Source organism: Anabrus simplex, chromosome 7, assembly GCF_040414725.1.
Source record: "Anabrus simplex isolate iqAnaSimp1 chromosome 7, ASM4041472v1, whole genome shotgun sequence".
NCBI lineage: Eukaryota > Metazoa > Arthropoda > Insecta > Orthoptera > Tettigoniidae > Anabrus > Anabrus simplex.
This window is the reverse complement of record NC_090271.1, coordinates 83,311,813-83,327,666: the sequence shown is the minus strand read 5'-3', so window position 1 is coordinate 83,327,666 and position 15,854 is coordinate 83,311,813. Positions and strand designations below refer to the sequence as shown.

The window sequence follows — 15,854 nt, the reverse complement described above, 5'->3', positions numbered from 1 at the left end:
GTTAAATTTCATAACAACCACACAACCCTCAGCCAGACAGTCATAGGTATCCTTTAGTTTGTCAGGTTTGATAACAACCACACAACCCTCAGCCAAACAGTCATAGGTAGTTAAAGTATGAAGGCTTTCACGGCCGGTGTCAATATAATAAAAATCTTCCGGGCTATTATGCCGTGGTCCACTCCTCGCGGTAGTCGAAACTTCTGGGAGAAGCGAGAGGAGTGGACCACGGCATAATAGCCCGGAAGATTTCTATTATATAGTCATAGGTAGTACCGTCTATTGTCGCATTAAGTAGCAGAAGGTACCTGACCTGACAAGTTGCTAAAAGCCAAACTGTATATCCATCCAAGTGAAATTGTAGAATCACTCAACATATATGCCTGAATTGTCCCACAGACAATGTGTAGTGCAGAAATATTGTTCCAGCAGAGCAGCCAGCAATTCTAGATATGGAAGTGTGACCTTTTTTAATGGATGCTAATCTATTTCTGCTGCATAGAAGGTGAGCAGTGTCCTTCATGTCTTGTTGAACATAAATAGATGGCTGCGCCTTAAGACCTCTTAGAAGTATCACAGAAGATATGTAGGTTGGTTGTGATCATGTAGTTTTTAATTCTGCATTCCTATAAATCTTGGCACATGGATTGCAGACAGGCTTGAATGACTTTGCAGGCTCCCTTTCAGACAAGGAAGAAATCACCACATATCTCAAAATCACTTAACTTATGAGAATATTTCCAAATGTCAAAATTCTAAACAAACTCCCAAGGTTTATACGATGTCTGGAAAATTAATATTGTGCCATATAACACAAAAACTCATTTTGTAAGGATTCATTGGAATATTGAGAATGATAACCTTTCCATGGACTTCCAGGCATCACAGATACTCTATTGCAACAACCTCTGGCAAAACTTTGGTTGTTACAGATTGTATCCAAGTTTTATGATCCCCTTAGATTACTCTCACCAGTTTCAGTAATCTGACAGTTACTATTCTCAGTTACATGGTCCAACTCGCTCCTCCTCCAGGACTATTACCGATAGGCGAGAAATTCTAGATTGTTGGAAGGAACATTTCTCCACTCGTCTCAATCGAAATTCAAATGCAGCTGAAGACTTTCTTGATGATGTGCCTCTTTATCCCCAACAACCATGGATGGTTCTCCCTTCAACATTCAACGAATTCAGTGCTGCTCTCAGTAAACTGAAACCTGGCAAGGCTTCCGGCCCAGATAACTTTCCTCTGGAATTGATTCATACACTTACCCTCTTAATATGGGAAACCTGCAAAATACCTGGTAACCTTAAAAACGCCACTATAGTTACTCTTTTCAAAAAAGGTGTCGTAGTATTTGTGGCAACTATCGGGGTATATCATTGCTAGCTATAGCTGTTAAATTTCTTGCTAGAATTTTGCTTAATCGCCTGGAGATTGTTTCCGAGGGGATCCTACTCGAGTCGCAGTGCGGTTTTCAAACGTCCAGAACAGATATGATCTTCTGTGCAAGGCAAATCCAGGTAAAATGCAGAGAGCAACAGACTCCTTTATACCTAGTGTTCTATGACCTGGAAAAGGCTTTTGTCTCAGTCCCTCGACCAACTATGTGGACAGTACTGAATCACTTTGGCTATCCACAACATTTTGTAGATCTGGACAAGGCTCTACATCATAACACGTCTGGGCAAATCATTCATCAAAATATTATCTCTGATCAATTTTCCAATCGCTCATAGATTGAAACAGGGATGCTTGCTTGCTCCAACACTCTTCTCTCTTTATCTAGCTGCCTTGCTAACATCTACAGACAACCAAGCGTTTTGATGGGGGACTGTTCAATTTGGCTAGACTTCGTTCCCGAAAGCTTACTGAGATTTTCTCCATTGCGGAATTGGAATATGCAGATGATGCTGCCGCACCTGCTCTAACACTTGATGAGCTATAATGTTCCATCAGTTGTTTCAAGAGTGCTTGCGATCGTTTTAGCCTCTCCATTAATGTTCAGAAAACCAAAGTACTCACACAGCCTGCACCTGGGTCAAACCTCCCAGCTTTTTGATATCTCCATTGCAGATACTTTACTGAAGCAGGTCGGCCATTTTTTATTTCTAGGGAGTGGCCTCTCAACAAATGCTAACTGCTCACAAGATGTGGATAGGAAAATTTGTGTTGCCCACTCAAAATTTGGACATTCATCCCTTCGTGTCTTCATGAATAAAAAAGACCTTACAATGCATACCAAGATCATGGTTTACCATGCTGTTGTCATATCAATACTACTGTATGGTTGTGAAACTTGGACCCTCTACCATCAGGATATCAAAAAGCTAGAAATCTTCCATCTGCGAAAACTTGGATCCATCTTCAACATCAAATGGGAGGACCCTGTTGCCAACCTAGCAGTTCTTGAGCGCGTGCTTTAAGCATTGAGGCTACCATCATTGACCACCATCTCAGGTGGATAGGGCATGTCCGTCACATGAGTGGAACCAGCCTTCCTCGACAACTCCTGTATGGTGAACTCTACTCCGGTACAAGACTTCATGGAGCTCCTTTGAGGCGTTTCAAGGATCAGCTAAAGCCTACTATGAAAAGAGTTGGAACACTCAATCCTGGAATACGCTTGCTGAGAATCATACACTTTGGCACCACGCTGTTTCTACATAGTGTTTGAAAAGGAGTGACGACAATGTGAAGAGGATAAACGACAAGCACGGAAACTAATTAGAATTAGTATTTGGTTTAATAGTCCACCCAACCAATACACTTTTTTTTAATACATCTTTCGTCTAATTTAAGACTTCAGCCGTAGCGTATTGTAACTAATATTGAGATATATAATTGTTGCTGTCTAATAATTTAAAAATGGATAAACTCTTGTCCTTTCCAAAATGTTTGAAAATACACTTAAAAACAATACACACTATTTTTCCATAAAACTGTTTGTCACTTTCTTGTAAAATTCCTTCACATGTTAAAATTTGATACTAAATGATATTTCTTGACAATTTAACATACGGTACCGGTAGCCAGTAGCTTCAGTGTACTGACTGAAGGAGATTTGAACAATGGCCTCGGAATAGGAAAATGGGACCTTATCGACTGAAGAATACTGAAAGCTTTCATTCTAATGTCCGACTCGTTGGCTGAACGGTCAGCGTGCTGGCCTTCGGTTCAGAGGGTCCAGGGTGCGATTCCCAGCCAGGTCAGGGATTTTAACCTTAATTGGTTAATTCCTATGGCACGGGGGCTGGGTGTATGTGTTGTCTTAATCATAATTTCATCCTCATCACGACGCGCAGGTCGCCTACGGGAGTCAAATATAAAGACCTGCACCTGGCGAGCCGAACCCGTCCTGGGATATCCCGGCACTAAAAGCCATACAACATTTCATTTCATTTCATTCTAATGAAGATTCCTTTCATAAGACAAGCTGGGTTTAAACACTCAGAAATTGAGAAATGAGTTTTCATCACGATTACGTGACACAAAACCTTACCCTATAGCCGATTCCCATCCGAGCCTAGCTCTCTGACTTGCTTCTTGCCACACTACTGCGTGTGTTATAATTAAGTTTTCTCTCGCCCGGCAGAACTTGGCTGGAGGCGGTAGGAGGAGGAGCAGCGCTATTAGTAGGGGAAGGGGAAACTGCTCCGCCTGTATGCAAAACGGAAGGGTGGATTGTTTGTTTTAGCAGAGGTAACTTCAAACTATTAATTTTGCGTGATGATAAAAGTAACGGTATCTGCTCATATAACGGATTTTTATTCTCTTGTACGTCGTTAAAATTTTTGTTCGTGTTATAACTCTGGTCCAAACCTATATAAGTATTTACGTATATACAGTACTCATCAAGTTCCCTTTGCTGACCTTTTTTAATATGGTCAAGTCTCTATTTATATTGGTATATTGGTGACCCGTGGACACTCATGGCAGAATACTTCCTGTGTCTATTAGCATTGATGTGTTCATGATACTTAGTTTGAAAGCTCCTACCTGTCTGCCCGACGTACGTGACAAAACAATGATTGCATTTAAGTTTGTAGATTCCTGAAACTAAGTAATTTTCTTTATTGTAATTTACACTATTATGATTGTAAAATAAATGACCATTATTATTCTTTGTTGAAAATGAAACCTGATAGTCATGTTTCTTAAATAATTTTGATTTGGAAAATCCCTGTGCTTGTAAACGTAAAAGTAGCGTACTTTGAATTCTTGCGATTCTCAGGAGCTAGTCTTGCGTTGTTCTTTCTTTTTACTTTATTTATAATATTATTAACACTAAACCCATTCATATTGGCTATCTTCTGCATAAAAGGTAATTCCTTTAACTCTTTCTGTATGAGATAAAGGTAAATTGAAGGCTCGATAAACCATACTCAAATAAAAATAATTTTTAAAAAAAGTGTATTGATTGGGTAGATTATTAAACCTAATACTAATTCTTAATTAAAACATTGAACACTGGCATATCTGTAACCTGTTAACTGCTGTATACTGAGCAATTTAGCCATACTTTGAGACTTAATTTCAACACTTGTTGAGATAAATGAATTATTCTTGTTGTATTTGAAACTATAATTATCTGTCTCAGCAGTGATCTCATTTAATTTTTTAATTTTTTGCACCGGAATATGAAAGGGGACCAAAATATTTATGACTTTTTAAAACTTTTTCTTTTTAAATTTCAATTCATGTTTGTAATAATTTTTTCATATTTACATTTAACATTTTTACATTAGTACATTATTACTATACTTATATGAGAGAAAAAGGATGTTATTTGTCAATATAATCTTTTCTTACAGACCCAATTAACAAAATTTTGACTTTGTGTGATGAAGTTCAAAACATTTAGGTAAACAGAGAGGCATATTGCAGCTTTCACAATACCATCGCATCTCTTTCCTAGATCGTTTTCCAGTCTCTTTTAGTGATGTTTCTGAGCACACTTTACACACTCTTGTAGGTCTTGCCTTATGTTCTGTTGATGGTATTTTCGTTGGAAAATGGAGAGCTGCGAGACGGTTGATAGAAGATGGTGGCGATGGCAGATCTTTCTGAAATTCCTCTCCCCCTTTCTTTGCAAATGCAGCTGAAAGAGCCTTCTTGTAATCATTCAGATGACAAATCTTATTGTTATCACTCGATTTCTTGTACAGAATGAAGGAATTGACCACTGCCACAGTGAAGAGATGAAAAAATACTTTCTTCCACCACTTCAGAGTTTTTCTACCAAGTGGACAGTAAGGTAGTAGCTGGTCGTTGTGGTCCACACCAGGTTTGTTTTCATTGTAATCTAAGACAATGTCTGGCTTCACTTTTTCCGTTGTACCAAATCTAGATTTTACCTTCTCTGTCGAGGCCGAAACACTATGTGCTGTTGATAATATTGTGACGTGTTGGTGGGGTAGATAAATAAATAAATGAGTACAGAACCTGGTAGCGTCCTATTTCTAAGATTTATTAACTGCACTACAATTACAGATTTACACACACACAGACGATAGCCGAGATTACAACTTACACAAGTATACGGTTACACTCTTACACGGTTCGCGCTCTCTCTCTTAGTTTCTCATGTTCTGTCTATAATGACACACACACACACAGAGTCATTGATTATTTACACTACACTCACTCAGTCGCACTCGTTAGCGCTGTCACGGTCCACAGCCTACACGTCAGTCTCGCAGCTCGGGATAGTATCCGCTGTTTACTCAAACCGTCGAACTCCGCAGTCTTCACACTTTGGCCCCAGTGTTCCCTTCGCGCTACTCCAGAACACCCAAGGTTCTTCTCCAGCAGCCGGCCCCAAGAGATTCACATGCACGACGTCAAGGAAACAGGAACGAGTCCTCGGCTCCAACAGGCAGATACTCCATCAGGCTGACACCTCAGCCCAGGTTATCACTGACTGCACTCGCTCCTCACACACTCACTCCATCTAACTCTCACTAACTGCAGGCAGGTCATTCCTCTCTTATATACCTGCGCTGGCCCTTCTGGAATAGTCCGGATGTTCGATGGATCCAGGAACCTAGCGAAATAGAAGACTCCAGATTAATCTTTCAGTCATTTCCGTAGTCCTCTGCTGCGGGACCGCGGGCGGAGGCGAGAGAGGCTGGCCTAGCACTTAAGTGCTGCACGTGATTGGCGCGGCTGAAGTAAGGGGAAGGGCTGAATACGGTGACGAGGTGGGCCCGTAGCAAGTTGGCATCGCGGATGCTATAACCATTACAATAAGTACACATCACGTGTATCCCACCACTTCAAACAAAACAAGTGATCACTTCTACGGAATGAAAATTCTCCTTTCTTCAGTGGGAAATTCATGAGGTCTTTTGGAAGCCCCTTTCTATTTTTCATTACGGTACCCACCGCAAGGGTTTTTTTCCTTCCATACCTCATAAAATAATGCCGGGCTTGTGTAAAATCTCTCCATATAGATGACATGACCTTGCCCTAATAGATTGCTGCAAAGTTCATGAACCAATGTTGTGATGGAATTGTCCTCGTTTCTGGCCCTTCCCAAGTACATTTTTATGTTTACTACATAACGGGATTTGGCGTCAGCAACCATGTAAAATTTCATCCCGTATTTATGCCGTTTGTTTTTCATATACACGCGAAACTAAATTCTGCCTCGAAATGGACACGGGCCTTCACCAATTTTCAAGTTAGAATGAAGAATGAAGTTCGGCATTTTGCAACTAAAATATCGTAAAATGGGCGTATTTTGTGCAATGGATCATGACCAGGCTTATTTCTGGGTATAAAAGTGTCATTATTGTTTACGTGCAGCATATATAGAATTTGGAAGAATCGATCCCTGCTCAGTAACTTCCTAGAGAAAGAGGTTTCAATTACGGGATGATTACTCCAGTAATCACTTAGTTTTGGCAATTTCACAATACACATAAAGCATTATGCCGAAAAAATAATACAGTTCAAATAATTTCACTGTGGTCCACTTATTCTAGGTTGAACTCGGCTTCAATATTCCAGCTCGCTACATTTCTGCAATACTCACAGTAGCATATCTGTTAGTTTCAGTTTTTATAGATTTTATTACGTCTGCACCAAAAAACACAGAAAAGCAGTCGAACACAGAACTCTCGTTATTTATATTAGCGTTCACACCACTACATCCTTGAAGATCGGGAAGAGATTGTTTGCTATCTTCCTCCGTCCAGTTGTAAGCAGGTGCAGACTGTCGCCTCGGACGGCAAAATGGCCTGATGAACTGCTCAGCGAAATTCCGAAACTCATAATCATTATCTTCATTACCTGAAAAATAACAAGTACCGTATACCAAAATATATCGAAATCGTAAGTCGAAATTCAGTTATAAGCTAGCTGATGAACGGAATATGTGCCACTGGCGGATTTCTGTTTATATTTTGATATTGTCGTTATAATTTTGTATGTATTTTTACCTGAATAACTGACGGATCCTTCATCATCATCACTGTCATCCAGTTCGGATCCTGAATAACAGTTTATTAGGGTTTCTATAGCACTATCGTTGAGCGAGTCAACACAACATGACGCCATTGTAGCAATGAGTGGGAAAGCAAAGCGCACGGAATACATTCTCGCTACTTTTCAAAACAAGCATTCGTATTCTATCCAGCGAAGGTCAGTGCTCCCATTTAGCAGCAGTATGCAGTACTGTAATATTGTCATTCATGTTTACAGGAAGAGACATGGGCGTATTTCCAGCAAGTGATTATTTATTAGTTAAAAAACCAAGCCCGACCACTGCTCGGGCATCGTGTTCAATGTGTTAAGCTGTATCAATATGGATCTAAATTGTAAGCACAGAAACTCCGTCAAGCTCAGTCCCGCCCTCCCCCAGTCATTCCATGTGATCTGTGTGGACGTACATTTCATGCCAAGATTGGGCTGCTAAGTCATATGAAACACATTCACAAAGCATTGCGAGTGTGAAAATGTAAACTGCTGAGTAATATGTTTACTCAGATACAAGTTGCAGCCGACGACTATTCCAAGATACATGACTGCGAGATATTGCATTGAATGAGAATCTTCCTACAGACATACAGTAACTACAAAGTAGTCAACATGGACCATTTCCAAATCAGAAATATATTAACTCGGATGCGAAGAACCAAATTGTAATGGAAATTGTAAAAACAAAAATTTGCACTCCTGGTACAAAGAACAGAAATTTTGGCATGATTCATCACCGTCTCTTGCTATTCTCTACCACAGATATGTGGTAAGATCTCTGTCTTTTGTGCAACCTTTACTACGGTGGTTACATAAAACAAATAATAAACACAATAAAGGAGGGAAGTAAGAGCAACTACACACTATCAGAAAACACTGTACACTCAGAGAAACATCAGCTGGCCTACGTGAATCTCAGCCAATAACAACATAATACAAAATATCAGTAGGGCCAACTAGTGGATAATAAACCAGGAAAGTGGAAACAGGCAGGACCTACCAAGGGCATGGACATGGCTTAGATTGCAGATTCCAAAATAAATCGCCGTGATCCTTAAATTTGACAAATATTATTTACTAGTGAAATTTTACAAATTCATTCCGAACAAAATCCACCAACTTATAACTTACGAACTATAAGCTCTGTGATACACATATCTTAGAGGTTCTTTGATAATGGGCTTCACTACGAGTTTCAAACTTCAAACCAACTATACAACTAGTTACAAATCCAGTGGTACAGTGCAAGTTAGTAGGTTAAAAGCAACGTAAAAACAATTGCAATTTACAGTGAAGTGAATGTACTCTCCTAAACTCTAGCATACATCAAGTGATACTGAACTACCAGAGGCAAACCCCAAGGTAAATGTATTAAATTACAATCTACATATTTAGTGAAATAAGAAATGGGAATGCCTCGAAAACAAACAGGGAACCCCAGCAGAAAAGCTAAGGCGTCGTAAATAATTAATTTGGCGAATCTAGGTTAGGCTAGGGCAGACTCCTATACGAAATTGCAACTGAACATTACGGAAATTTTAGCCGGACGGAAATCAAGAGTGCTTACCCGAAGGTGCGCCATCCCGGAAGCGAGGCGTCGCACACGACGCAGACCAACACACACTAAAGGCAGATCAGGCCAAGACAAGACCGAATTATCACGAACGCTGCCTCGCTCACTATATATAGAAAACCCTGGCCTTGGAGTAGCCAATCGGAATGCATGAGTCCCCTCCTAGGTTCAGCAATCACAATTCCTACTCCCGTCGCGAACTTTAACTAACATTCTCGAATACACACGTTCACGAATCTTCCATTTCCAGAATAGTTAGAAAATTCCTTCTAGAAAACATAACCCATAAAAGGCACACATCCTGTTCAACAATTTTCTAGATACTTCCAGTAAGTACAGAATAGAAATCTATTTACAAATACATATGTTACAAATATTACACAGTACAGGTTAGGTCATTACAAATAAAACATTATATCATACTTTACAAATAATGTCTTCAAAAACACTTTCCACTGCCACTATATTGTTCACCTGTGACATTTTGGATCCAGGGTAAGTTGTGGCAAATTTGTGTAGTCTGAAGCAAAGTATTGTAGTACTGTTAGAATCTCAGGAAGAAGGGTAGATCTAATTTCTAAGGAATTGTTAAGTGATGATGTGCCATTTGCAGGTACCTCATTTTTCTTTCTTTACTGCATGATATGCTATGTAAAATATGTTCTCTGCAGTGGTATCTTGGGGATGACTTCAACTTGATCTTGAGGTACAGAATCCATCATCTTACTCTAGTACATCTGTTTGAACTGTGGGGTATTAAACTAATAACTAGGGCCCGGATTATTTAAAGTGCATATGTGGTTATACAAATCCATATTTTGAACATTAGTGCGTATTTTAAACGTTAGTGCATATACAGATATATTTTTTTCTTATGTGTGATCGATTATCTAAGATTTCTGAACGAAATGAAAATGTAATGAATTATATATGCTGTACATCCCTTGGCAACACGAGAAGCCTTCCCTGATGAAGGAAAAGGCTTTCAGTGTCGCAATACAAGCAGGTATACGAGTAATGATCCTTTTCACAAGAGCTATTTCCTTCTTTCTGACATTCATTCTGCCTTACAGTAGCCTCCCAAGGTTTACTTAAACAAGTGCATTCATCTGTTAACTTGCTCTTCGTCTATTGCAGTGTTTTTATGAAATTAAAATGCCTAAAGATAAGAGCTCTAGGTTTTTTAAATTAAACTGTAGATATCAGGCAATAGTGACTATACAACTGAGGGTGATGTAGTGTACTGCCAAGTGTGTGACAAGAGTGTAAAATTACAAATCATCACTCTCATTTTTGGTCCGTACTGAAAACAGCAATCTTACTTAGTTTACAAAAGGAGTACATTTATTGTTCCACCTATTCAATACAATCACTACCACGTTATGTGGTTATTTAGACATAGAAAGTCTGAATATTATGGGGACATGTTTTGCCCTTCTTATTGGGCATCATCAGCCATATTAATTTAGTCTCAAAACAAACCTTGTTTAAAGGACAATGACATTTATAATTTGTAAAAATTGAACTGTGATTTCTTATGATATTAACTTTACAGAATAGTAGTTATAAAATATGATATTGGGACATACAACACATGCTAAAATTATTGTAAACTAATTTAAAATCTTATCTAAAAGAGTATTTTTGTCAATATAAAGTTCTATCACTTCTGCACAAAGTTCTTTCCAATAATACTCCCGACTATCTGTCTTCAACTTTTTCTTACCTCTCGTCCTATCATGAACACAATACAAGATCTGGTTCCTCTCTTGCCATACCTGTAAACCGCACTGCTGCGTACAACCGCTCCTTCATAATCTCTGTGTCTAGGTCATGGAATTCGCTACCTGCGAACATTAGAAAAAATCCTTCTCATCGCAAGTTTAAATTGGCTTGCCAGGAGCATTTGCTGGGTAGATCCCGCTGACTTGCTGGATAATTGTTGAGTGAATGAAGGAATGAATGGGATGAATGAATGGATTACTGCAGTTACATAATTTAAGTGTACGTTATCTTGTGTATTTTAAAATTAAGGATTCTTTCATTATTATTATTATTATTATTATTATTATTATTGTTATTATTATTATTATTATTATTATTATTATTATTATTATTATTATTATTATTATTATTATTATTATTATTATTATTATTATTATTATTATTGTTACCTCTACTACAGTGGTAACACCAAACAAGGCACAAACACAGTTAAAAGAGGAAGGTAAGAGTACAATACACAATATAAGAAAACACTACACACTCGGAAAAACAGTAGCTAGCATTACGCGGATCTCCAACAAAACAAGTACGTAGCTATCATTAGGGCCAACTAGTGAACGACAAAACGGGAAGATGGAAGGGCTGGGAACCTACCAAGGCATGGACATGGCTTAGATAGCGGATTCCGAAATGAATCACCGTGATCCTTAGTTTTTAAAAATATTATTTACAAGATAATTCTACAAATACATTCCAAGTTATGAGCTATAAGTTCAGTGATATACATAGGTTATTCGTAGCAGTGTAAATTCAAATTACAAATCAACTGTACATCTAGTTACCAATGCAGTAGTACAATGCAATTTACAGGTTATCCAAATTCTAGCGTACCTAAAGTGATACAGAACTATCAGAGGCAAACCCCAAGGGAAATACTATTAAACTACAATATACATATTTTAGTGAAACAACACGGGAATGCCTCGGAAACGAAAAGGTAAGTCCAGCTGAAAAACTAAGGCGTCATAAGTAACTAATTTGGTGAATCTAGGCGAGGTTAGGGCAGACTCCTGTATGAAAAGCAAATCGGAACAATACGGAAATTTTAGCAGGAACGAAATTCAAGAGTGCTTACCCGAGCAGAGTGCCATCCCCGAAGCCGGGGGACGTCAACCAGATAGGCTGCTCGCAGACAGATAAACCGAGACCGACAGAATTCAGGATACAGAATTGATTCGAACACTGCCTCGCTCACTATATATAGGAATTACTGGCCTTGGAGGCAACCAATCAGCGTGCACGTGTTCCCTATCGCCACCTAGACTCACCAATCACAACCTTACTTTCGATCGCGAACTTTGACTAACATTCTAGAATACGCATGATCGCGAAAGTCGTATTTTTCCAGAATAGACAGAACACACTTTCTAGAACACATACCAACAAAGCAACACACCCTGTACAAAAGTTATGTAACTTTCTGGATCTTTCCAGGAACTATAGACAGAATTCTACTATTTACAAATGCCTATGTTACAACATTATACAGTACAGGTTAGGTCAATAAAAATAAAACATCATATTGTATTTTACAAACAAAGACTTCAAAAAAATACATTCCACTCACATTACATATTTCACTTGTAACATCATTATTATTATTATTATTATTATTATTATTATTATTATTGTACCGGGTGGTACACCTCCACGCCGCTTATTTAAAATTTGCGCCAATTGAAACTCCTCTGCTGGAGGAAGTCTGAACTTTATCTACGGTATTAATTTTCAAGTTTCTCAGAAGATGTCACTACTTGGAAATTTAGGAGTTTTTGAACTGGGTCATTTTTGATGTATTTTTGTTTTACCTGTAGTAAAAAGTGTGAACTTTCTCTTCTAGAGGACACTACTGAAAAACTACAATGGTGCACCCTAGTGCGAAGTGAAAGAACTGGGTTTTTTTTTTTTGAGAAAATTTAATTTCAAAAGTTTGTTTCTTGTTAAATTTCTTTCTGTTATTGTTTAAGTTGGCTGTATACCCCTTTCTTTCCCCTTGTTTTGAATTTAGCCAATCCTGAATTTCTCGAATTAATTTTCCACCAATAATATGTTTCTTCTTCGTATTGTGTAGGGGTTTTCTTGGTGAACCAATAAAATCCTTGTGGGAGGGTGTTCTCATTCCAAAAACGCCTCGAACTTTCCGCGAGAGTATATAAACTGCTGATTTTCGGGTCTCGATGCCACTTCAGTACCATCTTTCAGTGTGTAAAGTACATAGCAGGGGGCGGGAAGCGCCTCTTTCTTCGGGCAGCAGTTCAACTACCAGGTAATGGCCATTTAATAACTTCTTTTCTTGCTAGCTCAGCAGTTTAACTCTCGGGGCGGGTCCGAAGCGTTTCCACCATGTAACTTTCCCTAAAATGTAAAGACACTTTGTATTTATTCTATCTTTTAAGCTACATATTGGGATAGAGAGTGCTTAACCCTCTCGAGCTCCCACTCATATTGTTTTGAGGTGAACTTATTTCTCACAACCGATTCTTCCTTAATGTAATGTAAATTGTTCTTTTCTAAAGTCACCTCTGTAGTATGGGATTAGCCCTTGCATTAGTGGCCTAGAGCCAGATTAGGTTTTAAAACAAATGCATTAGGAGTGCAGATCGCCTCCTCTCAAGTTGGTATTTTAGAGGCCATGTAATTAACCTTTTCTCACTTAATAGGCCTCAGTAGGTTGGGTATTTTACCCCTGTGTTTATGTCCTTAGAGGACAGCTTGAAGGTGGAATTTGGTGTGGCCTTTGACAGGCTTAAAATTTGAGAGCGGGTTGCTCTTTCTTGAAAATTTTGTTTTCTGCGCGCCTCAAGGAGGCTTTACTGTGTAATTTGGAGCAAGTGCTCCTGGGTATGAACGGGGTTTTCCGCCCCTCTGTTGAAACTTGTGTGGGGGTAAAACTGGGCTAATTGCTCAAGAATTGTGAGGTCGGGGCTCGAAGCCCAAAGCCTGTAAATATTGTAATTGTACTTTTATTGCCTTGCTACTCTGTACCTGTCTTTCGTGTTATTTCTGAATTTTGAAAAGAGAATATAACCTTGTTAAATTTTACATTAACTTTAATTTCGTAGTTTGAGACCCGTTCACACCCACACCTTCTTTCACCTCTACCTACCACAAAAATACGGTAACAATTATTATTATTATTATTATTATTATTATTATTATTATTATTATTATTATTATTATTATTATTATTATTACTGCTATTGCTATTAGTATTATTTGTTTTATTTGTATTCAAAATTATAAGTTATGTATATGTATACTCATCTAGTGGTTAAGTGTAAGAGAGGGCCTCGAGCCCTAACTTCGCCACCAATAAAGGCATTATCTATCTATCTAAAAACGGCACATGTCAGGTACTGAGGTGGATCCTCTTCGTTATAAAAGTCAGCATAGATTCGCTGCGGCAGTTGCCAATGTAAACTTGAGGGTGAATTTTGTTTATATTTTGCATTCCAACATTTACAATACCATATTTTATAACCACGATTCTGTAAAGTTAATATCATAAGAAATCACAGTTTAGTTTTTACAAATTATAAATGTCGTTGTCCTTTAAACAATGTTTGTTTTAAGACTAAATTAATATGGCTGATGATGTCCAATAAGAAGGGCGAAACATGTCCCCATAATATTCAGATTTTCTGTGTCTAAATAACCACATAATGTGGTACTGATTGTATTGAATAGGTGGAACAATAAGTGTACTCCTTTTGTAACTAAGTGAGATTGAAGAGTGTAAAATGCGATAAAAAATTTCAAACTGAATAGCATTCATAAACAAATTTACATCTCACATCAAAAGAACAGAGTAAGAATACGCAACAATACTTTTAACCGACGTGGAAACACAGCATAACTTGGTACATTTTCTGCTGATATTTTTAAAACTTTTGTATGAAGGTTGAATAATCCACATCTATGCTGGTTTCTTGAAAAGTATTGTGCTAATCAAAGGATGCCAGAAGAATCTACTCTTAGGAAGAACTATTTACTTTCAATGCACACTTCTGCCATGGATTCGATATGATCTGATATAGGAGAGAACTGTGTCTGGATATCAGTAGATGAAACAAACCATTTGTGTGGTCGATACATTGCAAACTTCGTAGTGGGTAATTATGTCCAGAAGAATCCTGCGAACCTTGTTTACTTTCTTGCAAAGTGCTAGAAAAATCCAACCACGCTAAACGACTTCTGTGGCCTAGTGAATCAGAGAGTGATTGTTACAAAATGCACCTTTTAGTCACAGATGCAGCTTCATATATGAAAGCTCGTCAGGCTCTTTGAGTATTTTTTCCAAATTGCATCTATGTCACATGTTTGGCCCATGAATGGCATTGTATTGCAGAAAAGATACGTGCTCTCTTTCCATCTGTCAACAAAGTATTTTCAACTGGGAAAATAATCTGTTCCTAAAAGCACCAGCTCATGTACAGTGACACAAAATTCATCTGCCTCAGGTTTTTCTTCTGCCAGAACATTTTCTAACAAGAGGGGGAACTTGGATATCCGCAATATCGTTCTACCAGGAGAACTTTAATAAATTGAAAGGTGTAGTTAAAGGTATTGATGATAGTCATACTGCATGTGTTCGTAAAGCAAAGTGCACATTTGAGTCTGAAACTGTATTATAAAGATATCAGTTTCGTCCATGTGCATTATTCGTCACTTTCGAAAGCAATTAAGGGCGTAGAAACTTGCTGTGCACTACTGCACGAATCCATTCAATTAATTCAAAACACCCATTAGTTCTTTAAATGGTGTCCATGGTGTAACTGGAGAAAAAGTTAAAAGGAGACTCAGTGCGGTGTTGAACTCAAACCTAGGACTGAATAAGATTCAATCCCTAAGCAACTACCTAACTGGAATCAGGCAGTCTTTGCCACAAGAATATTCCGAGCAGTCATTGCCAGTGTACAAGTATTGCCCAGTTACGCCTGTCGACGTAGAATAATCATTTTCAGCGTATAAACTAATTCTGTCCAACAACAGAAAGTCGTTTATCCCTGAAAAC

The 15,854-nt window shown here is 38.3% G+C and overlaps 1 protein-coding gene across 3 annotated transcripts in view; it reads left to right on the top strand.

Annotated features, from left to right (window-relative positions):
- LOC136877277 (protein FAN) overlaps positions 1–15,854 on the top strand; it is a 320,909-nt gene that overhangs the window by 214,074 nt on the left and 90,981 nt on the right. The window lies entirely within an intron of this gene.